Source organism: Adiantum capillus-veneris, chromosome 5 (genome assembly GCF_014529385.1).
Source record: "Adiantum capillus-veneris isolate H3 chromosome 5, ASM1452938v2, whole genome shotgun sequence".
In the NCBI taxonomy this organism is placed as follows: domain Eukaryota; kingdom Viridiplantae; phylum Streptophyta; class Polypodiopsida; order Polypodiales; family Pteridaceae; genus Adiantum; species Adiantum capillus-veneris.
In genome coordinates, this window is record NC_140935.1 from 133760700 (window position 1) to 133784343 (window position 23644).

Sequence of the window (23644 nt, forward strand, 5' to 3'; positions counted from 1 at the left end):
ATTGCTCTTGTTCTTCTGATTTGGTTGGTTTTGACTTCTTTCATGGGCATGTTTAAACACCTCACTTGAAGGTTGCATGGATCCATATCTTGCTCCGATGTGTAGAAATGGCTTGGGTCATATTATAACAAAACCACCCTACTTCCCCAAAGCTTTTATTGACTTACTCAAAGCATTTGATGCCATTGTGACACTCGGGTTTATTATTCTTCTTGATCATCTCTCTCTTCATATTGCCGCTAAGTTATTGTATGATTAATGTCTTAATTACTTACCAATTAAAAGACAACACGACACTTACAGTGATCTCTTACAAGAGATTGAGGAAGTCGAAAAACAGTACTTTATCACTAGCATAGATAAAGCGGAAACAATGAGGAAGTCGAAAAACAGTACTTTATCACCAGCATAGATAAAGCGGCAAACAATCCAATTCTAATTTGCAAAAAGTTTGTCTCTGATGAAGCACTTAAGCGCTTTACAAGGTTTGGAATTCAAACCCTCTCAATTAGGTATTGAACACACGCTTGATTCTATCTATGCTTTTTTAACTTCACGTTTTTCTCCTCTACACAGATCCCTACCTTACTTAACTGCCATCTACAAGCTCCATAAGGAATCTTTTAGATGGATCACTTGTGGACTATCGTGTTGAGATTTCTTTACTCATGGCATGCTTGTTAAAAAGAATGCCTTCCCACTCTAAAATCTAGAGGAAGGAATCTTAACCAGAAAGCCATCCTTTGTCATAATATATGCCTCCAATCTTGGTGGATTGTAGATTCTTGCATTCTCAACCTCCAAAAAATGCATCCACTCTATGCTCAGGAGATGTAAAGAAGTGCTATGTAAACATACTTCATTTAGGGGAAAATGGATTGATTTCCTACATCAACAAACTCATAAACCATACCTTTTTAGCAAAGCAAGAAGAATTCATGTCTTTTGGAAAGCTATTCTCCAAATGCATGGAAGGTTCTTGGTCAAATCATCGTTACAAATTAGGTTTTTCCTTTATGATAATAGGGGTATCAGAGCTTAATACTTGGGTCATCATAAACATGTTTGTACAATGTTTTGGGTCGGGATGCCGATGGGGTTGGCATGCTCCCCTTTATGGTGTAACCATTATCTCCATTCCTTGGAGTTTAACTTCTTCGCAAAAAGCCTAACCTTATCTGCATCGCATCTTACTTCAAACAAGCTTGGTACACCTTCTCGATACTTTGATGATATTCTTCTAATAAGCTCAAGTGGTTCTGATTACTTTTTGGATCACCACAAAATCTATCATAATTGCCTCTCGATTGAGAAAATAGAAGGTTCTTGCACTACCTTTTTTAACCTTAAGCTATGCATCTCTAATGGCCAACTTACTAAACATCTAATCAATAAGAAAATTGGCCTTCTTTGCAGCCCGATCAAATTTAAAAAAAGAGCAAGTAATAGGCCATCGGGTTAGGCCCATAAATACATTTTGTCCCAGTTGAAACCTACCCTTTTTTGCAATATTTACCCACTTGACGATGCAAACAACATAAAATCACTAGTTAACGCTTTTTGCAAAATGGCTTTGAAAGAGCAAAGCTATGGAGAATCATTAGATGATACCTTAGAGATTGCTCACCTTCATCACATTCTTGCAACTCACAACTCATTTTGGATTTGATTATAATTGGATGGAATTAGGACCCCTTTTGGGGTGCCTAGTGCCCCTAATAATGGTATATCATATTGTCCTAGTGTGGGTGGTGGAGGGCTTCTCTTTCTACATTGTATTTCTCACTCATAGGTGTAAGCCCTCCAAAAAAGACTTGTGCTAATAAAAATAATCTTTTCAAGCCTTTGGGCCCTCATAAGAGAAGTGGGGCCTGCATATTTCTTTTGGTTGTTAACACCCAAGGAATATCTTTATTCCTATTGACTCCCCACTCTCCCTATACCTTCTTGATGGACATAAACATTGCCTCCACCCTTATTTTACTAAAACCTTTTTTGGAGTGAATACCATGTGGCTTCACTGACTATATATAGGAGACAAAAATCCAATGCTGGGAAAAGGGGCAAGTAAGAATCACTCTACCTCAAAGGAGCTTCAACACTCAACACCTACCTCCTTACTCTCCATGGATCCTTCTAATCAGGTATGCTCTTAAGCACATGAATTAAGGGGACATCTAATGTAGGAAGTAAACACTAACATTGTCATGTTTTTTGTTTTGGTGATGGTGGCAGGTAACATAAGCTTCCTCTCCTTAATTCTATTGTTTGGAAAACGTGTTTCTCCTCTCCATCACACTCATGTAGCTCTTCAATTGTCTTATTCAATTAAATAAATTCAAGAACTGTCCTGCATTGGATGCGAAGTGGATGGAGGAGGATGACCTAGCAGATACTCCTCAGATTGTGAAACTTTACCTTGAAGCTTTTGGTTTAGCAGAGTCTATTCCAAATGGAACCCCGAATTCAGCTTGGCCGGATATCTGGTGAACTGGGTATGCACAAGAGGGGAGTTACTCCGCTCCTTTGTCAACAGATGCCTCGATTTCTGATACTAGAGTCACTGATGTCTCTTTGAGCTTTAGGGATACTGAGAGCTAACAGTATTCTGCTGTATGACTTTATGAAATGGAATTCCGGATCATATGAAACTGATTTGTTCTTGACTTGTTTAAGTGCATGAACTGATGAAATCCCAACAATAGAAAAAGGGCTCGCTGCTGCAGCACGCTCCCTCCCCTCTTGCGCCATGGCCTCCCCTCACCCCCCTTCTCTCTCTCGCCCTCGCGCTGCCCCCCCCCCCTCGCCCTCGCGCTGCATCCCCCACCCCCTCCCGCCTTGCGCCGCTGTCTCCCCTCCCAGCCTTGCCCGCCACCTGCTGCCCGCTGCCCTCCCCCCCTAGCTGCCCCCTAGCCCGCCCGCTGCCCCCCCCCCCCTTTGTCCGCATTATCCCGGAAGGTTTTTTGCGCCTGGCTCTGCAACATTTGTTCTTCAGACAAGTGTTCGGCGTCCTCGGTTGCAGATTGTTCTTCTCCGTCCGCCTCTTCGACTCGCAGTAGACACAGATGGAGGCTCCTCCCGCTCCCACAGAGGGACTCGGATGAAGCCCCCTCGCCCGACCCCGCTGAGCCCACCATTCGACTTGCTCTTTCGCCGACAGAGCAAGCGAGCCTTGCCGCAGAGGTAGAGCGCTTGCAGGCGACTTCTGTCATCTGCAAGGTTCTCGGCACCCGTCCTAGCAGAGAGAGAGCTGCGAGACCTTCTCCAGGCCGCCTTTCTCGCAGAGGTGGGCAAGATTTTGGATGTTCAGATCCTCGGATGGGGGTACTACCAGATCGAGTTCGAGACTTCTGAGATGGTCTCCAAGGTCATAGCTATGAGTCCACTGGCTATCCGAGCATCACGCGCCCACTTTCGACAGTGGCGGAACGGTTTTGACCGACTTCGGATGTGCTAGTAGAGAGGGGCAGACATCCCCCATCTCAGTCTGCTTTCCGGGTTTACGGAGGGGAGACCTTCCATTCTCTCCAGGATTGGCTCCGCCATCGGGACTGTTCTGCGAGGAACCTCTCGTAACGGCTAGCAAATCAGTAGCTGCCAAGGGCGGAATGGCATCGCCCTTCAGTGTTCGTAGTTTTGGTCAGAAGATACCCGCACGCCTCCTGAAGGTCATCCTCTTGCCTCGGATGAGTGGGGTTGGTTTCGAAGAGTGTTGGAGTACTCGGTCTCCCGAACCAGTGCTTCATCTTTGCAGAAGATGGGCCACCTAGAGAAGGCTGTCCACGGTGGAGGCCACGACCTTGCACCTCAGCCGCAGCCCCAGCCGTGCCACACGCACACACAATATGACATACAAGAACACTCTTACATAGGTTGGCATGGAAGAAGGAATAAGAGGAATGGAAGGACAGGGAAATGATCAAAGGAAAAATTGAGGCACTCCAAGGAGAGAGGAAAGACCGCAAGATGATGAGGGAGGAAGCGACATTCTCAAGGAGAAAATGGCCTCCGTATGCAGCCGCCACCCGAGAAGATAGAGAGATTATAGAGGGAAACAATGAAGCCAGAACGGAGAAGTTGACGAAGTCTCTCAACGAAGCCCTTGAGGGTAAGATGGAAGTGACACAGGAAGGATGGGTGGAAGTAGTGAAGAACATCAAGAAGGATGTCAAAGAAGTACAATTAAAGGAAGACGTTCAAATTGTGCTTAATATCCTTGAAGACGACAATATGCACAATCTTTGTCGCCTCAATGTCACGATTATGGGCATCGCGAAGCAAATTGGCTCTACTCTGAAGGGCGATCCCCTTGTGTACAAACCTTAGTTATACACAAGATGATCCCCTCACCTTCACCAAGGCGTGGAAAGCCCACCACCAGAGAAAGTGCCCCACTCCCACCACTCCTTGATGAGGCATCAAGAACCATCTTTATAAAGAAAAAAGATTATCCTTCGAGGCTTGGAGGGGATCCCCATCTTTCTTAATGATGATCTCACAAAGATGCAAGTGGCACATAGAAGAGCATGCATGTCGAGGGTGCGACAAGGAAAGAGGGCCTTTTACAAGGACGGGCGAATCATTAGAGACTCGTGGCCTATGAGACATTACATTGAACACAGGAAGTACACATTGTAGTAACAAACTATAATTGATTTTTTAGACATAGTCTGGGACACTGGAGGATGTGATGGAGGGGGGAGACATCATGCTCTTGACAAAGACACACCAGATGTTGCTAAATTGGATTTATAAGTGAGAGGGTTTTCTCGCCTGGAACACCAGGAAAAATAAGTCTAAATGAATTATTGGAATTTCAAGTGAGAGGGTTTTTCTCACTGGAGACATCTGAGTACAGAGTATTCCTGGTGCGTCATTCAAAGTAATGACGGGAGCACTGAGAACGGGAATATCTGTAAGGTCACTAGGAACGCGTACTTCTGATGCGTCACATCGGATGGGTGACAGGGAGCATCGGAAAGAAGTATCCGACCATCCGAGAACGGACATCTCTGATGCGTCATAGGATGGGTGACATAGAGCATCTTGAAGGAGATTGTACCGTAAGTTCGGTAGGAAAGGACTAGGTGATGGGTATTCCTGATGCGTCACAAGGTGGGTGATGGGTGCATCGGAAAGGGGATATCCATAGTCAAGAGGAAATTCCGAACTGTGTTAGAATTCTGCACAAGGAAAAGCAAGCACTTGAATGAAGATGGGTTCAAAGGAAACTTTGAGGAAAAAACAAATGCTTTCTGAGAAAGCAGGATTGCTTTTCGGGGAAAGCAGATGCTTTCCTGAGAGGAAGTCTATGTTTGCATTGCAACTGTGCGTGTGATTGCATCCAGGGACGTTGGGAAGTGCTGTGAAAGCATTGTTTTTAACTTACAAGGTTTTATTGAGTTTTTGGGCAAATTCATACTATTTTTAAAATACGCCGGCCGCCCATTTAATAAGTGGGCAGCCATCCGATAAATAAGGCAACAGATCAGCCAGCGTTTTTCTCTCTTTTTTTGGAGAACAGCGAAAAAAAAAGAAAAAAAAAAAAAACACGGCCGCAATCTCTACACGAGCAGCTATTTATGCCCGTGGGGCTAGGAGCTATAAAAGCATATATGCCCTCACTCAGAGGACAGGATCATTTTTTTTTTGCAAGAAGGAGATGCTGCTGCAGACTTCACCCGCAAAGAAGACGTTTGCCGGTGATGCCCATGACTGTCCCAATTGTACGCGATGTCGCCAAGACCTAGTGCGCGAGTTCCATCGCAAAGAAGTGCCTACGGGGCGTGTTTCCATCGCGACAAGCTGCTGTTTTTCTCTGTTTTCAGCCCATAAACATCGTAGACGAGGCTGATTTACTAGAAGGAACCCGAGAACACACCTCTTTTGTGTGTAGGATTGGAAGAGAGGATTTTCGTTGTAGAGATCTCTTTCGGGGAATTTCTTTTTCGAGAACAGAGTTGCGTTACGTACGATTTCATGTTATGATCTCTAAGTATTTGATTGCAGGTGTACTTCCTCTTCGTGAGGGAGTAGGAAAGCTTGCAGAGTTGGAAAAAATAATAATTCTCTCTGCAAGAAGTCGACACAAGACTTGGGATTCTCTGAGAAGGCGACAAGAGCATGATGCTCAAGAACCTAGAGAATCCAAGGAGCGGAATGCTCGAGATCCTTCAGAATCCAAAAAATATCCATGAATGTCACTCCAGAACTATAGCCATGAAATCCCGTCATTCCGGGAAGGATATGAAGAAGGTCTCTAAATCTCAGAAACACTCCGGTCAAGTTTGATAATTTTGACGGAACGGAAGATGCCCCGAAAGCTACCGCTTTCATTCGACAGTTTGAAGTTGCTTTTGCAAACGGCAATTTTTGAGAAGCTTCCAAGGTGAGGCATGTGACCAAACATCTCAAGGGGATTGCAAGTACTTGGTGGTATACGAAAGCTCTACAAGGAACTTACAACAAGACTTGGATTCAATTCAAGGCTGAATTTTCCGACAAAGTTTTTTTCCTCTACGCTTTGAGAAAGGCATCCAAGAAGATTGGGATCCGTTTGCGCAATAGGAACACGAGTGAGTCAAAGCAAGTAGTGGTTCACTCTTGCCAAGGTAGCTCCACTCTTGATCCTCTCTAAGGAAAGAAAGATAAAGAAATTCAACAAAGGACTTTTGTCCAAATTTTATAGACGCATCTGCAAAATACTTTGCTCAGATGGTGGAGTCAGCAATCAAAGCTGAAAGTGTACACCTTAGTGTACATAGAATACAATCCCCACAGTGGGACGAGAACCATTGAACACAAAAAACAACGAATTTTAGTTACCTCTCCTCGAAGGATACATAGCTATCCGGAGAAAGTTTGGAGTAAGGGAATTCAATCTAACTCATGAGTTTTTGACCCTCAAAACTTTAAGTGAGAGGGCGGGTCTTTGATCAAAGTTAAATCTTCAAGGAATTCATAAACTGCGTATTTCTTTTGTACACGAGATATGCATGTGTCTAACCAGAACAAACAATCACTCTCGAGTGTTTATGAGAGTAGAATTGAGTTGAAACATTGCTTTATGCGATGGATTAGTTTGCTCAACCATCGGAAGGTCAACTATCGGATCTCGTATCCGGTAGTTCACCAACAAATTAGCTGCTATTGCGGGTAGGACGGCAGAAAGTAAGGAACCATTCCGAGCTTTCAACCAAGAAAAGCTTTCACTAAGCTTATGAACCAACACTCCCTACCCGGTCAGGGAAGACATGGTAGTGCTTTTCACACAAGTGAATGAATACTCTCTTTACGAGGGAAGGAACAAGTGACAACTACGGCCTGTGCTCGAGGAATCCAAGGATTGAAATCCTAGTTTATTTAATGAGCGGGTTTTGCTCTAAGATCGAGCCAAGGGATCGTAAAGTTGAGCGTCTTTGCTCTAAGGATCTTACGAAGGAAAGGTAATTTACCAGGTTCACCAAAACTCTAACACAACTTAAGAATTATGTACACCTTTGGGTACATGGATAACACACGAAGATGCAGACCTATGCCAAGGTGGGTCATCTACCAGTTGAATTTTTTTTTGCTGAACGGAATAAGATGAACCAATGTCCTTTTAAGAACTCGACGGGAGTTTGTATTATACTCTCTTGAGCGCCTTTGCGCGCAAGGATTTTCGACACGAGAATCTCTATTTGAGATGTGTTCGTAGAAGGAATTTGAGTTTCTCTACGGAGAAGAGGTTTTTGATGGTCGTTGATCATTGAGTACCCTATGTGCCTTTACCATTATAGTAGCAACTTTTGGTTGCGGTATATGTTTCTCCATGAGCAGGTCAAGTAGCATTTACACGTTGCTGGAATAAATTCGAACTATTATGTTCGTAAGAATATAGTTTGCCAACCGTTTCAAAATGGTAAGAATTACATATGGGAGAACATCCCTGAGAATCAAAGAGGATTCGCTCTATTGTGAACCGGGTTTGAATGTACGTTCAAAAAATGCTATAACTAGAATCCTATCTGCCTGAGATTTTGCAAGGCGTCATTGATGCTCGCAAGGTGAATCATTTTTTTTGATTCTGTAAGGAAGAGACTTAATGGGCGTCTGGAAATAACTCGCAGAAAGAAAAGGATTGGAAAAGTGCCGCCGTGCACAAGGAATCTTCGGCTCACACCTCTCGAGCCAGTAGCACCCCGATGGATGGGAGCCTTCACACGACTGGAGGTTCTCATCTCAGTCAGGGCCTGTTCAGAGACTGTCCCAGCCCTGTTCTTCGAGCTTCAGGGTGGGGGACGATTACGGCGAGTTGCAGTAGAGGCCCCGCAGGTAGCAGAGTGCTGCTTCCAGAGGATCCGTGTTGTGGGCATCTGTGGGAGGACATGCGTCATAGACCCTGACCCAGCAGCTCTTGAGACAGGGCACTGGAGGCTATGGGCTTCGGAGTGTTGTCCATTGGCACGAGTGCAGTGGGATCCTGGTGAGTGGCTATGGAGGGACCCCTTCTCTTCTGCAGACCGCCCAGGAGTCCCTTTCTTTCAGTACACTGTTTGTCTAGGACGTCATATATTTGCAGCGCAGAGAGAGGCCCGCTCCGCTGCAGCACGTCATTGGCAGGAGGAGGGCCTCACAGTGGAGTTCTTGGCAGCTTTTTGGCAGAGGCTGTGGGACTCCAGACAACCGAGGCGCGTCACTTTGTTCTAGTGGTTGGTTGCACACAGAGCCACAGCAGTTGGGAGCTGGCTTGTGCATAGTGGTCTCTCGGCCGCATGTACAACCTGTGACCAGTTGGTGGAGAGTCAGCATCACTGTCTTTGGGACTGTCCCTCGGCCCAGCAGGTGTGGCTACGAGTTCTTCGGCTGATGCCTGCCCTCTCCACGGCTCGACAGTACACTTGGGGGACCGCAGCTTGGTCCACCCTCACGGGCCCGGCACTTCAGTTTGAGCTATCTTCCACCAGCAGGATGATAGTGATACAGGGGGGGCGACCTACACTCCAGCCTGTTACAAATCTTACTCCACAGGAGTGGAGCAGTGAGAGGGAGGAGTGTTGGGAGCTCATCAGCGGCTTAGCTCTCTGGTTCATCTGGCGGGCCCGCTGTTTCCGCATCTTTGAGGCTCGCCCTATGCCACCGGCAGAGATTGTTCGTGACTTTTGGCTAGAGCTGATCCATACTCTCAGAGGGCAGCTCCGACCACATGCGGGAGCGCCGAGAGGCTTTCCTTCGACTCTGGCGCCCTGGGCCTTTTTACACCATGGTCCAGGGGGTGCTCAGATGGCACTACTGTCCACCTGTGTGGCTTTTCCCTCCTCCCATCTCTTGATTTAGCCCCATTGTATATATGCTGTTTTTTCATTGGGAGAGTCTCCCCATCATGCTTGTTGTAGCCCTCTCCTGCAGAGGTGGATGTAGCCCTATGGGCAGTTTTCATTAACTAATAGAAGGATCTTTTTCTCGGGGAAAAAAAAAAAAAGTGCATGAACTGATAGACTTTGTCATGGTTCTTTCCGTTCCTTCTCGGAATCATCATCCTTTGCAAAGAAAGAGAGGAATCTAAGCTCTGATACCATTGTCACAAATGGGAGCGCACACAAATAATCAACAAGATGAAAATAAATAATCTTTCAACTAAACAAAGTTGAGGGAGAAGTTCGACACACTATTTGGGACAAGAAGATGGGCTAGTCCCCCCCCCTTATAGAGAATCCTTTATTAGGGAGAATCTTTTTACAAGCACAAGAACCGAAGAAAACACCTCCGTTTTAATTCTCTGACTCGATGGTCGTTCCTTCCCGTAAGGGAAATCCAAGAGGCGAGCTCTCAATTCTTTTTCCGTTTGTACTTGGAGTCGAGACTCCGTAGACAATTTTCGTATTCCGTTCCCGAAATTCCCAAGCGTAGGTCAAAGCCTTCCTACTTGTCCTTCGCAATGAAGTACCTGCAAACACACACACAAACACAGGACAACAATTCGTATGGCGAATCCAAAATAGATACCTGTCGATCTTGTGCGGAAAAAGCGACTTCTGTGCTTCGTAGTCTCGCGATCTCTTGCATCTTCTGGCAAGCAGAGTCTTCTCTTGCTGGCGCTGGCAACTCCTTCCTCTGAGTGAGGGCATGGGATGCTTTTATAGCTCCCTGGCCACGGCAGGAATAACTAAGCGGAGGCTTCCGCGTAGAGATCGCGGCGGATTTTTATTTTTTGTTGTTATACCCCAAATAGGGAGAGAGAATTCGCTGGCTGGTTTTGTTGCTTTATTTTCTAAGTGGCTGCCCAATTATTAAGTGGGCGGCCAACATATTTTAAAATTGGTATGAACCTGCCCAAAAACTCAATAAAACATTATAATTTAAAAACAATGCTTGTCACAACACTTCCCAGGCATCCCTAAATGCAACCACATACACAAATGCAATACAGACATAGATTCCTCATGGGCAAGCATCTGGTCTACCTAGAAAACTCATTAAATTATAACACCTTTTAAGAAAAGCTTCTCAAAACCCATCTTTATTCTTGTGCTTGCGTCTTTACGCGTATTCCTCTTTCAAGTTCGGGTTTCTTGCCAGACCAACAAGATATTCCCTTTCCGATGCTCCCGTCACCCCATCTGTTAGGTGCAGCGGAATGAATGTTGTATTTTCTCAAGATTAGTGATCTTTATTGCTCAAGGTTCCTTTTAGTTCTTAGGAAAAGAGAGAGCTTTCCGTCTTGTAGAGTGCTGTGGTCACGAACAAAGTGAGTGGATTGTGCGTGCAAGTGAATGAGACTGAGAGAAGGAGATAGAAGAGATACGACACCTGAGAGGTTGTAAAACCCTCCTCCGAAGGCCCCACTCTCGTCGGCGAGAGTGGTCTACTTTGATTGCACAAAGCTGTACAATGCGAATTCAATGGACTGATGAAATGGGACTATGTCGATGACGACGACGACTTCGTGGCTGAAATCTGAGATCTTCTAATCGCTGAATTTCGGGGCTGTTTCGGTGGCTGAAAATGACTGTTTTGACTGCGTTTTTATGGCTGAAAATGGGGGAGCGTCTGCAACCATTTTGGGGTGGTCCTTCTACTGCATCGTAGTGCCAAAAATGTTGTGGATCTGATGCGCTAAGGCTGAAAGTTAAAAATGTTGATGCTATCTTTCTCATGCCAAAAACGCCAGGCAGTTTGGGGTCAGAAAACCAAAAACGCTGGGCTTTGTAGCTGAGATCCTGGCGTTAGTAATTTGCTGCAAAAACGCTAACGGCTAAAGTGATTCTGTCACGGGAAACACAGAGGATGGGGCTGCTCTGCAAGAATCTGCTAACGCTAGGGCACTGTGGTTGATGGCGATGACTGTAAGAGAGGAAACGCCAGAGGTGGGAGTATGGCGATGGTCTACTGCTGGGGGGTACTGCTGAGAAGTTGCCTGTTGAGCGGGAAGCTCCTGCTGCCTCTTCTGCCAGAAAGTGCTAACTTGGGTTTGCTTATATATTAACTTAGCAAAATTGCCCTACCTACTTTTGTTGGAAAGTCACTTAAAAATAATAAGTGAAAATCCCAATAAATAGGAAAATAGGCTAAATGCACTGGAAAATTCCCCTAACTGATGCTAATGAATTCTGATGGGAATTCTGATGATCATGCTGTGTGCAACCGGAGGATATTCATCTATGCTAAGTGACTGGGCATGCACGGTCTACGAATAGACTCACAAAAGTGCCAGATCACTGCTAATCTAGACTTGACTGAACTGACTGAACCCTGCTGTGGTGTAGCTTGTCCACGGACACATAGGGTTGGGATGTGTCACGTGACATCCCCTCCTTTTGAAAGTGAGTCATTTGTACCGAACTGTATGGCGTCGAGGGAGATCGCCAACAACATCCCGAATCCTGGAAGGGACTCTTCGCCGGCCCACTCTGCTGTGTGGGTCGAGCGGTACTTGAACTTCTGTCACGTGACACATCCCAACCCTATGTGTCCGTGGACAAGCTACACCATAGGTTTCCGTCAGTTCAGTCAGTTTAGATTAGCAGTGATCTGGCACTTTTGTGAGTCTATTCTAGACCGTGCATGCCCAGTCACTTAGCATAGATGCATATCCTCCGGTTGCACACAGCATGATCATCGGAATTCCCATCAGAATCCATTAGCATCAGTTAGGGAAATTTTCCAGTGCATTTAGCCTATTTTCCTATTTATTGGTTATTTTCACTTATTATTTTTAAGTGACTTTCCTACAAAAGTAGGTAGGGCAATTTTGCTAAGTTAATATATAAGCAAACCCAAGTTAGCACTTTCTGGCAGAAGAGGCAACAGGAGCACCTTGCTCTACAGGCAACTTCTCAGCAAGACCAACCCCCGCGACTACTCTGGCGTTTTCTCCACAGAAGACCTAGCGTTTTTGCATCAGATCAGCCTTGGCGATTTGTGCACAGCAGATCAGCCCCGGCGTCATCACGACACAGCAGATCAGCCTAGCGTTTTTGCATTTGCAGAACCCTGGCGACAGAAGGACCAATTTCAGCCCTCGCGTTTTTGGATTTCAACAGCAAATTAAGACCGGCATCATTCACCTAAAGTGTAGCAAATTCAGCCCATAAAGACCATCAGTTTTCAGCCTTAAGAAACCTCATTTTTCAGCCAAGAAACGCAGCCAAAACAGTCATTTTCAGCCACTGAAACAGTCCCAAAATTCAGCGATTAGAAGATCTCAGATTTCAGCCATCGTCGTAGTCGTCATCGTCATCGTCGTCGTCATTGGCATAGTCCCATTGCATCAGTCCATTGCATACGCATTGTACACCTTTGTGCAATCAAAGTAGACCACTCTCGCCGACGAGAGTGGGGCCTTCGGAGGAGGGTTTTACAAACCTCTCGGTGTCGTATCTCTTCTCTCTCCTTCTCTCAGTCTCATTCACTTGCACGCACAATATCCACTCACTTTGTTCGTGACCACAGCACTCTACAAGACGGAAAACTCTCTCTTTCCCTAAGAACTAAAAGGAACCTTGAGCAATAAAGATCACTAATCTTGAGAAAATACAACATTCATTCCGCTGCACCTTACAACTTCATAAAGGTATGCAACGCTTGCTTCTTTGGGCCACGCCAAAAGCGACACAAAGTCTTATGTGGCTCCTTTCGTGCTTCAACTTCGTCTAGAGTCCTGCTTCTTTCGTCTTCAAGAATCTCCATGGCTGAAAATTCCTGAAACAATCTCCAACACAAAACCATGAACATACCCATTCCATGTAAAGTGAAGGAAAAAAATATTGTCTTCGCTAAAGACTGTGTATGCAATGTAGATGAACATAGAGACGGAGTGACAACCCGTTCATGAAACACATGCAAACAATGAGATCGAATCTTTTCTATTTGATCGAAATCAATCAACTGTGGCAATTCACAATGGAAATGCCCATGCTTGGTGCTCATACTATCATGTGCTCTTACGGAAACTGTGTCATGCCAAGGAAGAGACATGGAATGTGACTTCCTTACATACAAACTTTTCAGCTTTTCATGCACAATCCGCATACATTCGTGCTCATCCATGAGAGAAACATGCTCAACATACAATATGTCATGCCTAGGAAAAGGGATCACATAACGATGTTGACTAAAATACAAGAAACCTTCACGAATGAAACACTCGAACAATGCGTGCGTATCAATCATGCGAACACATAATACTTCCTGTGATGGTTCTTTGGACCAAGGCTCGAGAGCCAAGATCAGTTCGTCCTGAATGATCGAATCGTCCTGTGGGGGTTCTTTGGACCTCGACTCGAAAGCCAAGATCGGATCTTCATGATTGATCAAATCTACAGCGAGGTTAGCTTCGCTAGGAAAAGCATCCACTAACACATCATCCTTGTGAACAATCACATCTTGTTCATGCAATTCATCATGCTTGTCTTTATCATCCAAATCATCATGGAAATCATGGTCAATCAAATCACCATCATGCTTCACACAATCATGTAAATCCTGTGTGTCATGCTGTGGAGAAAGAGAGACTGAGAGAATCTCCTTATCCTGAATCCTTTCAATCTTGTCCTGCATATTAGCAATGAGAGATGGAGAAGAAGAAGTATCCACTCCATGAAAGAAAGTAGGAGAATCATTGTCGGCATTGAGAGTTATAGTGTTAGCCGCAAATTTTATGACAGCATCAGTCTCACGAAACCATTTAATGCCTAAAATCATATCACATCCTGAGAGAGGAGAAACAACAAATCTTCTAGTGAAGGCAGTCTGTTGAATTGCAAATAGCACATCAAGGCACTCCTCCATGACGAGAGCGTCCATACCGGGAAGAAAGCCAGAGACCTCGATAGGAGATCTCAGACTAACTTCGAGGCGGGCTCTCTCAACAAGAAAGGAACTGATCACATCATGCATACTACCTGGGTCAAACAATATGACAAAACGGTGCCCCGACGTACGACCATAACATTTAATGAGAGAATCATCAATGGAAGGGTCCTGAGAAACTTTGGGCACAATCGTGTTATCATTCATTGCATTCACATATGTACTGGGTGCTGTGGGTTCTTTAGATTCATTCGATTCAAGCTTAGGACATGTTCTTTTTATGTGACCCTTAATGTGACAATGAAAACAATGACCTTCTTTAGAATAAGTGCTTTGTTCTTCCGAAGTGATGTATCCTCCTACAATTCCTTGTGCTACCTTTTCATCTGGAGTAAGCTTAGGTTTAGCAGTTGTGTTAGCTTTACCCTTAGATTCATTGGAAGAATTCTTTGTTGAGATACTGTTGGAAGATTGGTTAGAAGAGTTATCATTCTTACCGTTCTGAGGAGTTTGTGAAGTACTTATGGAAGTCTTGTTCTCCTTAGGCTTTCCCTTGTTGTGCTTCATCTCCGGCGCGAGAGAAATCGTTGCCGCCTTGTTGAGATCGATTGGATCGAATACCTCGACATCATACTTGATATACTCGTCCAATCCAAAGAGAAAATCCTCTTTACGCTCATCATCCGACATGCGTAATTGGGTACCTAGCTGCAAAACACGATTAGAAAAAGACATAACCAACATGCGAGGTACTGAGGTGGCATAAACCGCGCCTTAAGCTTGTCTTGGAAATCAGCCCAACTAAAAGAGAGGGGCGTGAAATCGTCGGCTATCTCTAGGTGCGCGACCAGCTGTGCCTCTTGCCATGCGTGGTACCAATTGATGGCATCACCGACAAGGTACATAGCTGCCGTCAAAACTTTGCTATTTCCTGTCTTCTTAGTTGTCGCAAAATAAGCATTAAATTGATGCAACCAAGAATGAATAACTGTAGCATCCATCTTACCGTCATACTTACTGAAAATCAACTTTTCTGTAAACTGGATGGTTGGAATCCACGTCGTGGCTTGCGCCACTGGACGAACTCCCACGATCTTTGGGTGGTTCGGTCTTCGAGGCTAGGATTTTGGCAATAATTCTTGATTGCGAAGCTCCCTTTGAGCTTCACGCTCGGCCTCCTTTTCTGCTTTTCGTTCATTTCATTCAGCGCGCTCGCGTTCGAGAGCAAGTCGGATTTCTTCTTGTTGTGCGGCAAATCTTGCGTTTCTTTCGTCGCGCTCGCGGTCGTGAGCAAGACGCTCGCGGTCGTGAGCAAGGCGCTTGTCTTCCTGTCTATCCATCATGGCCATCATCTGCTTGATCATTGCCTCCATAGGGTCTGGCGTAGATGGCGAAGGGGGAGGGTTGGAAAAATCTCCTGGTGGGGAGAATCCTTCGTCGCCTCTCTCATGCTCATCACCTGAATGCGAAGTATCCATGCCGCTTCGGGTGACGACCATGCACTATGATCTTGGGGTCTTAAGCTCGCGAGGAACTTGGGTTCTTGAGGTTCTTGAGGTCCTTGATTCGTGAGAATCTTGGGTTCTTGAGGTTCTTGAGTCTTGAGGGTCTTGGGTTCTTGGGGTTCTTGAGGTTTTCTTTCGTTTGCAAATTGCATTGGAAAAGGATCTTCTTTTCACCCGAGTTCTACCCTTTTCTGAGGACGCACCCCTTGGCGGCCTTGCGCTCACACCAAGGTTGCTTTTTCCCATCTCACGTCGATTGCCCGGCCGCTAAGTGCACGGTCTGCTCTCAATGAGTGAAAAGAGACACGAGGGGAGGCTTGACAAGCCCTTCTTTCTTGGGATTCCTGTCACTCTTCAACAAAACACGATTAGGAATCGCCACGCCCAAGTAAACTTGGGTTCGTGCGATCGCAACAAGCAAAAAAAAAATCTTGTGGTTCTTGTGGTTCTTTCCTTGAGTAATGCAGAACACTTCCAAAGCTTTGATACCAATGTTAGGTGCAGCGGAATGAATGTTGTATTTTCTCAAGATTAGTGATCTTTATTGCTCAAGGTTCCTTTTAGTTCTTAAGGAAAGAGAGAGCTTTCCGTCTTGTAGAGTGCTGTGGTCACGAACAAAGTGAGTGGATTGTGCGTGCAAGTGAATGAGACTGAGAGAAGGAGAGAGAAGAGATACGACACCCGAGAGGTTGTAAAACCCTCCTCTGAAGGCCCCACTCTCGTCGGCGAGAGTGGTCTACTTTGATTGCACAAAGGTGTACAATGCGAATGCAATGGACTGATGCAATGGGACTATGCCGATGACGACGACGGTGATGACGACGGCGACTTCGTGGCTGAAATCTGAGATCTTCTAATCGCTGAATTTCGGGGCTGTTTCAGTGGCTGAAAATGACTGTTTTGACTGCGTTTTTATGGCTGAAAATGGGGGAGCATCTGCAACCATCTTGGGGTGGTCCTTCTACTGCGTCGTAGTGCCAGAAATGCTGTGGATCTGATGCGCTAAGGGCTGAAAGTTAAAAATGTTGATGCTGTCTTTCTCATGCCAAAAACGCTAGGCACTTTGGGTCATAGTTACCCGGAACGCGGAACGGGAACGGCAACGGGATCCCCGCGGAACGGGGAACGGCTAGGGGTCCGGAACGGGAACGTCGCGGAACGGGAGGTATAAAAAACACCCAAATAGTGCAATTTTTAGCTCCTTGTGTTTAAATACAAGGAGTATTAGAGTGCTTTGACTCTAATACTCACAAAAAACTCGTTTTGAAGACCATTCAACCTTGCTATGACTAGATGATGAGAGAGAGAGAGAGAGAGAGAGAGTGAGATGGAGAGGGAGAGATTTGAGAGAGTGGGAGGGAGAGGAAGAGAGCTTGAAGGCTTGAAGCCTTGAGCCTTGAGAGAGTGAGTCTTGAGAGGGAGAGATCTTGAGAGTGAGAGGAAGAGAGCTTGAGCCTTGAGGATTAGCTTGTGAAGAGAAAGGGGGAGGGGGGTGCATTTTATGAGTCCTTGAGGCCTTGCACACTTTCAAAAGAAGCCCAAACATTTACTTCAATTTTTTCAATTTTTGCCAAATTTGTTTGTAGCCGTTGGCCGTTCCAGGGGCATTCCGGAACGGTCCGGGGGCGTTTCGGAACGTTCCGGAATGGCCGTTCCAGTTTGCATTGGCCACCCGGAACGTCAGACATTCCGGGACGTTCCGGAATGTTCGGGAAGGGAACTGCCCCCCGGAACGCCGGAACGGGGGCTAGGGGGCGTTCCCCGGTAACTATGCTTTGGGTTCAAAAAACCAAAAATGCTAGGCTTTGTAGATGAGATCCTGGCGTTAGTAATTTGCTGCAAAAACGCTAAGGGCTGAAGTGATTCTGTCGCAGGAAACACAGAGGATGGGGCTGATCTGCAAGAATCTGCTAACGCTAGGGCACTGTGGTTGATGGCGATGACTGCAAGAGAGGAAACGCCAGAGGTGGGAGTATGGCGATGGTCTACTGCTGGGGGGTACTGCTGAGAAGTTGCCTATTGAGCGGGAAGCTCCTGCTGTCTCTTCTGCCAGAAAGTGCTAACTTGGGTTTGCTTATATATTAACTTAGCAAAATTGCCCTACCTACTTTTGTTGGAAAGTCACTTAAAAATAATAAGTGAAAATCCCAATAAATAGGAAAATAGGTTAAATGCACTGGAAAATTCCCCTAAGTGATGCTAATGGATTCTGATGGGAATTCCAATGATCATGTTGTGTGCAACCGGAGGATATTCATCTATGTAAGTGACGGGGCATGCACGGTCTACGAATAGACTCACAAAAGTGTCAGATCATTGCTAATCTAGACTTGATTGAACTGATTGAACTCTGCTATGGTGTAGCTTGTCCACGGACACATAGGGTTGGGATGTGTCACGTGACACCATCACGCGACGCATCAGGACTATTCGTTTCTCGGTCTTTCCTACCGAACTAACGGAAAAACCCCTTCGCGATGCTTAATGTCACCCATCATATGACGCATCAGAGTTTTTCGTTCCTGATGGCTTTTAATAAATCAAGTAGATCTACAGTTCCTAACCTTACGGTTCAAGTGCACATCTCTAAATATCCTAATTTCAATAAAAAGAAATTACTCGAGAAAATAAAGTGCATCTAGACATCTGTTAGAGATCGACGAGATCTGGATGTGATGGCTAAGTAGATGAGAACTGAATGTGAATTGAAGTACATCAAAATGTCTATCTGGATGAGATAACTAGATACAAGTGTGAGTGCATCAAGAGTTCCGGAAGGATGAGATGGTTGCACAATGATCTAGGTGTATCAAGAGTTTTGGACAAAATGAGATGGCTAGATTTAATGATTGAAGCATGGTGTTCATTATGAACGAAGTGTGTGATTTTGTGCATTGCATGCTATGTGGATGTACTGTCTTCTGGGGATGTTCATGGGCATGGTTTGCTTCGTCGCAATGTGAAATGAAAATATATAAACTTGATAGTAACAAGATTTAGTAGATCAAGACATCTGTGAAGAGATCAGTGCGGTCTGGATGTGATTGTTAAACGGTCACAATGATCAGGATTTGTATTTGAGACCCTCGACAAAAATGCGATTGATTAGTGACTGATGTCTTTGTAGAAGTGTTGGATTGGTGGAGTTTGGTGTATGAGTACATAGAGTCAGTATCTACTAAAGAGAGTTTCGGTCCTTTGACTATTTTTGCAGGCATAATTGAAGGCGATTATTAGAGGGGGGAATGTCACAGAGTGATGATGTGGCATGACCAACTAGAAGAGAAATAGCCGAGTGGACAAGAGAGACTGAACTGACCAACTGAAAGAACTTATGAAGCACTGGCCGTGGACCCAAAACCCTAAAGGATAGAAGCTTGGACTTTGGAGAGATTTTCGTAAATTGCGCTCACATGCTGACGTGGTTGGTCGTACGGATTTTCACGTTTTGCCCTGTTGGTGCCACTTGGCAGGCTGTACGGATTTCCGTAATTTTTACTTGCTGCTTTTGTAATTTCTAGCGCTAGCTTTTGAGCAAATGCTTTTGGGGATGAAGTGCTTTGAACCTAAAGCTTTTGGGGTTTAGTGCTCTTGGGAAAGTGCTTTTGAGGCTCTACTTTTAGGCAACCCTTGTATTGTTTATAAAGAACCCTTGGGGCCTCGCTGCAGAACATCTAGATGCAAAGTGTGAGAGCAAAGGACCCTCGGGAGTTGTACCTTGATGTGAGCAATGGGCGGGGAACTCCGCTGTGCTGTGCCGACTCTCTCTCTTTTAGTAAAGTTCGGTGATTTTAAATTTGTGTTCGTGTGTTGCTATTGTATTCTCCCTTGGAGTGTCCAAGCTTGTAGCACTGCGTATCTCCACTTGCCATGTTCTAGCTCCTCATTATGATATTGCTCTCGACTAGACCATAACGGATGCAATACATGTGCGACACCATGGATTGGTCTATGAAACCAATCCCATCCTGTGTTCTACACACATCAGAGCTCCTCAACCCTAGATTGGAAAATACATAAACCATAAGTTTGTAACCATAAACACACACAATTCTACATAAATTATATACCTAGATGAATTCACAAATCAGGATAAGCCTAGATTCACCCTTAAAGAAAAGCGCAAGGTATAGACACATGGTAGCCACCCACAAGACAATATAACCATCAATTCATCATGCATAGTATTGACTAAATACCACGGCATCCCCACTAATATCGTTAGTGCCCATAAGTTATACATAAATTATAATCAACAACCATAAACCATAGTTACCCGGAACGCGGAACGGGAACGGCGACGAGATCCCCGCGGAACAGGGGAACGGCTAGGGGTCCGGAACAGGAACGGCGCGGAACGGGAGGTATAAAAAACACCCAAATAGTGCATTTTTTAGCTCCTTGTGTTTAAATACAAGGAGTATTAGAGTGCTTTGACTTTAATACTCACAAAAAATTCGTTTTGAAGACCATTCAACCTTGCTATGACTAGATGATGAGAGAGACTCGAGAGAGTGAGAGGGAGAGGGAGACATTTGAGAGAGTGGGAGGGAGAGGAAGAGAGCTTGAAGGCCTAAAGCCTTGAGCCTTGAGAAAGAGAGTCTTGAGAGGGAGAGATCTTGAGAGTGTGAGAGGGAGAGAGCTTGAGCCTTGAGGATTAGCTTGTGGAGAGAAAGGGGGAGGGGGTGCATTTTATGAGTCCTTGAGGCCTTGCACACTTCAAAAAGAAGCCCAAACATTTACTTCAATTTTTTCAATTTTTACCAAATTTGTTTGTAGCCATTGGTCGTTCCAAGGGAATTCCGGAACGTTCCGGGGCTTTCCGGAACGTTCCGGAACCGGTTTGCACTGGCCACCCGAAACGTCAAACGTTCCGGGACGTTTCAGAACGTTCGAGAAGGGAACTGCCCCCCGGAACGCCGGAACGCCGGCTAGGGGGCGTTCCCCGGTAACTATGCCATAAACTTTAAAAGTCGCTTACTTTTAGTGAGAAAGGGAGGCATTGTTGTCAAAAGCCTCTCCAATCTTGTCCATGTACTCATAGAGCAACCCCATAGTGCTGCCCTCCATATCAATGATGCATAAAACTTCGTAGATTGGCTTGATTGCCTTGACGAAAGCTTTAGCCTCTAAGTACCATGTATCATCCATTGCCATGCATGCAAAAGCCTTGTAGTGTGGTTCTTGATGCTCATAGCCTGTTACGGGTCTTCTTTTCAAAGGACATCTCGAGACCCTCCACTAACTCTCAGCCCTTTGATGCGATTTCGACTCTCGAGGCCTCGAGCACTCGTAACCCACAAGGAACCAATAGTGCGGGATTCATGTCTTCTAAGAAGATGGCTTATGGATGGTAGTGCGTGGGCAAGGCCCCTTGAGTTATTCAACATCGTTGGTGGTAAGTTACGTGTGAATGGGAATTAGGAGCTGCTCTAGGACCTGCGTGTTCCTAGAGCAGCTCAGACAACAAGTTTTCATTCGTCAAACAGCAGGGTGCAATCGCCCCTTATAGGGTTCCAAGTATGCCCAGCACGGGTCTTGGACGCTACGAACTGACCAAAAGGGACGCCGAGAGCTGTATGTTTTGAAGAAGGGTCAGCGAGCACGTTTTGAGTGGTGCAAGTTCAAAGAACTGGTCTTGAGGGAGCAAGGTTGTACTCTCTCGCACTCCTTTGTATTTAGTACTATCACCCGCAGTGGGCTGTGGTTTCGCTCCGCTCCCTTAGTTTGGAGGTTGAGCTGGTCACACTTGGCCGTGAGTTGACACGCATCAAAGTTGTTTATTGAACGATTGCGTGCATTGACAGGGATCAATAATATTGTGGGAGCTTTACATAGGAATATTCTTCGTTGATGAGTTGGAGTTCTTTTGAGATTGAATGTCCATGGTGATAGTTGTAGGACACATAAGGTACTAGGTGGGAAGAGCCTTGCAATGTAGAGCTAAAACATGTTGCATTGATATGGCATACGAGTAGTACCATATAGTAACCTATCAACCCTAGATGCAATATATAGAAGTACATTGATTGTAGGATATGGTAATTATGTGCATGATATATTTGTACTTCTATTTTTAATGTGTATCCAACTCATGCTCTACTAGCTTTCCTCCATTCTTCAAATAAATTGCGGCAGAGAAGCCCAGACTTCCTTCTACAACTCTCTCTCTCTCTCTCTCTCTCTCTCTCTCTCTCTCTCTGGCCTGGTTTTCAGGTTTATCCGATAGTAAAGAGCAATGTCAGGACAACATACCTGTAACTTATATTTGTAGGTCAGTAGCTCCTTCCGTGCGTCCTCAAGAGCCAATGAAAGCTCTACCTGCTGGCATTTAAGATACCCCTTCTCTGCCTCGGCTTGTTTGGCTTCTGTCAGCAGTCTTGCCTCGGCTTGTTTGGATTCTTTCAGCAGTCTCCGCACTGTAATGTATCCACTCGCTTACTGTGGCGTCATGAGCTCGGTGGAGAACATGCGCCTTGACCTTGACGACAACAAACGTGGCATACGGCGGAGAACTGACGTCATGTGTGTGTGTGTGCGCGCGTGCGAGAGAGAGAGAGAGAGAGAGCTAACTTACTGCTACGCGAAGGTTTAGGGCCGTGTTTATATCACACTTTTTCCGAGGGAGAAGGAAGCTTGTTGGATCCCCAATTACTTCCTGCTAAACTAGCAAGTTTTACAAGGCCACAGATGTGATAAGATTGTGCAGCAATAGTGCATATCGGACCCCTGCCACTACTCCCACTCCTTCACCGCCGCATTCTACAATTATAACTACCTTCAAACCTCGTCAATATTCTCATGCATGGAGCACCTTCAACTATATATGAAGGTGGTGGTCTTTGATCTTGAGGCTCTTAGCTTGCAGGACTTTCTCATTGGGCCTTACAGCACCAATCAATTTTACATGGATCTCCCTACTCAAGTTTAACAAAAAAAACAAATACTTTTTTTCTCTTTGTGTTTAGCATATAGTGGACATTAATAACAAGTGCCCCACTTACAAGACACCTCCAGTCTATGAGAGAAGTACTAACTTTTTCTTTTTCTCATAATGAATGCAGGTATCATTTGTGGAGCTTTCTATATTCTACACACAAATTCTTCTAAAAGCACTCTATTGTAACTACCAACCTAATGTAAGTATCTCTTTTTGAAGAATCTGTAACGTTTAATGGCCTAGTAACTTGTGTGTAGTGGAAAATAGCATGAACATAGTGAGCATTTCATTAGAATAGATTCCTAATGAGATTAAGAAGTTGTTCCTTCAAAACTAGCTAGTGCAATGAAGATGGAAACTTCATGCACTAAGCAAAACACTTATCAAACACAACATCAATTCCCTCACGGTCTTAGACCCAAGACCTCACACACCTTCGAAGATGGTGAGAGCTACCGGGGTATGAGAGTAGATTGAGAGGAAGAGAGAGTATTCTTACGAGAAAGATGTACATCTCCTCACATAATCACTCATATTAGCATAGCTTAGCTTAGTAATTAGCATGGTAGAGGAGATGAGCATGCATTGAAGCTTGGCTCTTGGTTGGATTTGCATCACAAAGCCAAGAGTTGTTGGTGTAGGCCTCCCTTCTCACAAGCTTGGAGTAGGTGGTAAGCTTTCCATTAAAGCTTGAGAAGGAGAGAGAGTCTTCTCTGCTTCACACATGAGATTGTGTGAGTGTGTGTGTGATAATGCCTTGCAAAAATCAGCCCCCTCTTTCTCTTGGTCGACCCCCCTTGCTAAATGCTCACACTACAGTCCTATTGGATCTCCCCAAGCCTAGCCAATGGAAATTAAGCAGCATAAGTGATAGCCTTCTAACGTGTGTGCCCCTTTCCCCTTTTGA

At 45.2% G+C, this 23644-nt stretch overlaps 1 protein-coding gene across 1 annotated transcript in view; it reads right to left on the bottom strand.

Moving 5' to 3' along the window:
* The window catches only part of LOC147458141 (uncharacterized), a 111291-nt gene extending 88850 nt beyond the window's left edge, over positions 1–22441 (bottom strand). The window contains exon 1 of the mRNA XM_086512876.1: positions 22053–22441. The gene's annotated coding sequence lies outside the window, so the exon portion shown is untranslated. The remainder of the gene's footprint in view (positions 1–22052) is intronic.
* Positions 22442–23644: the final 1203 nt, after the last annotated feature.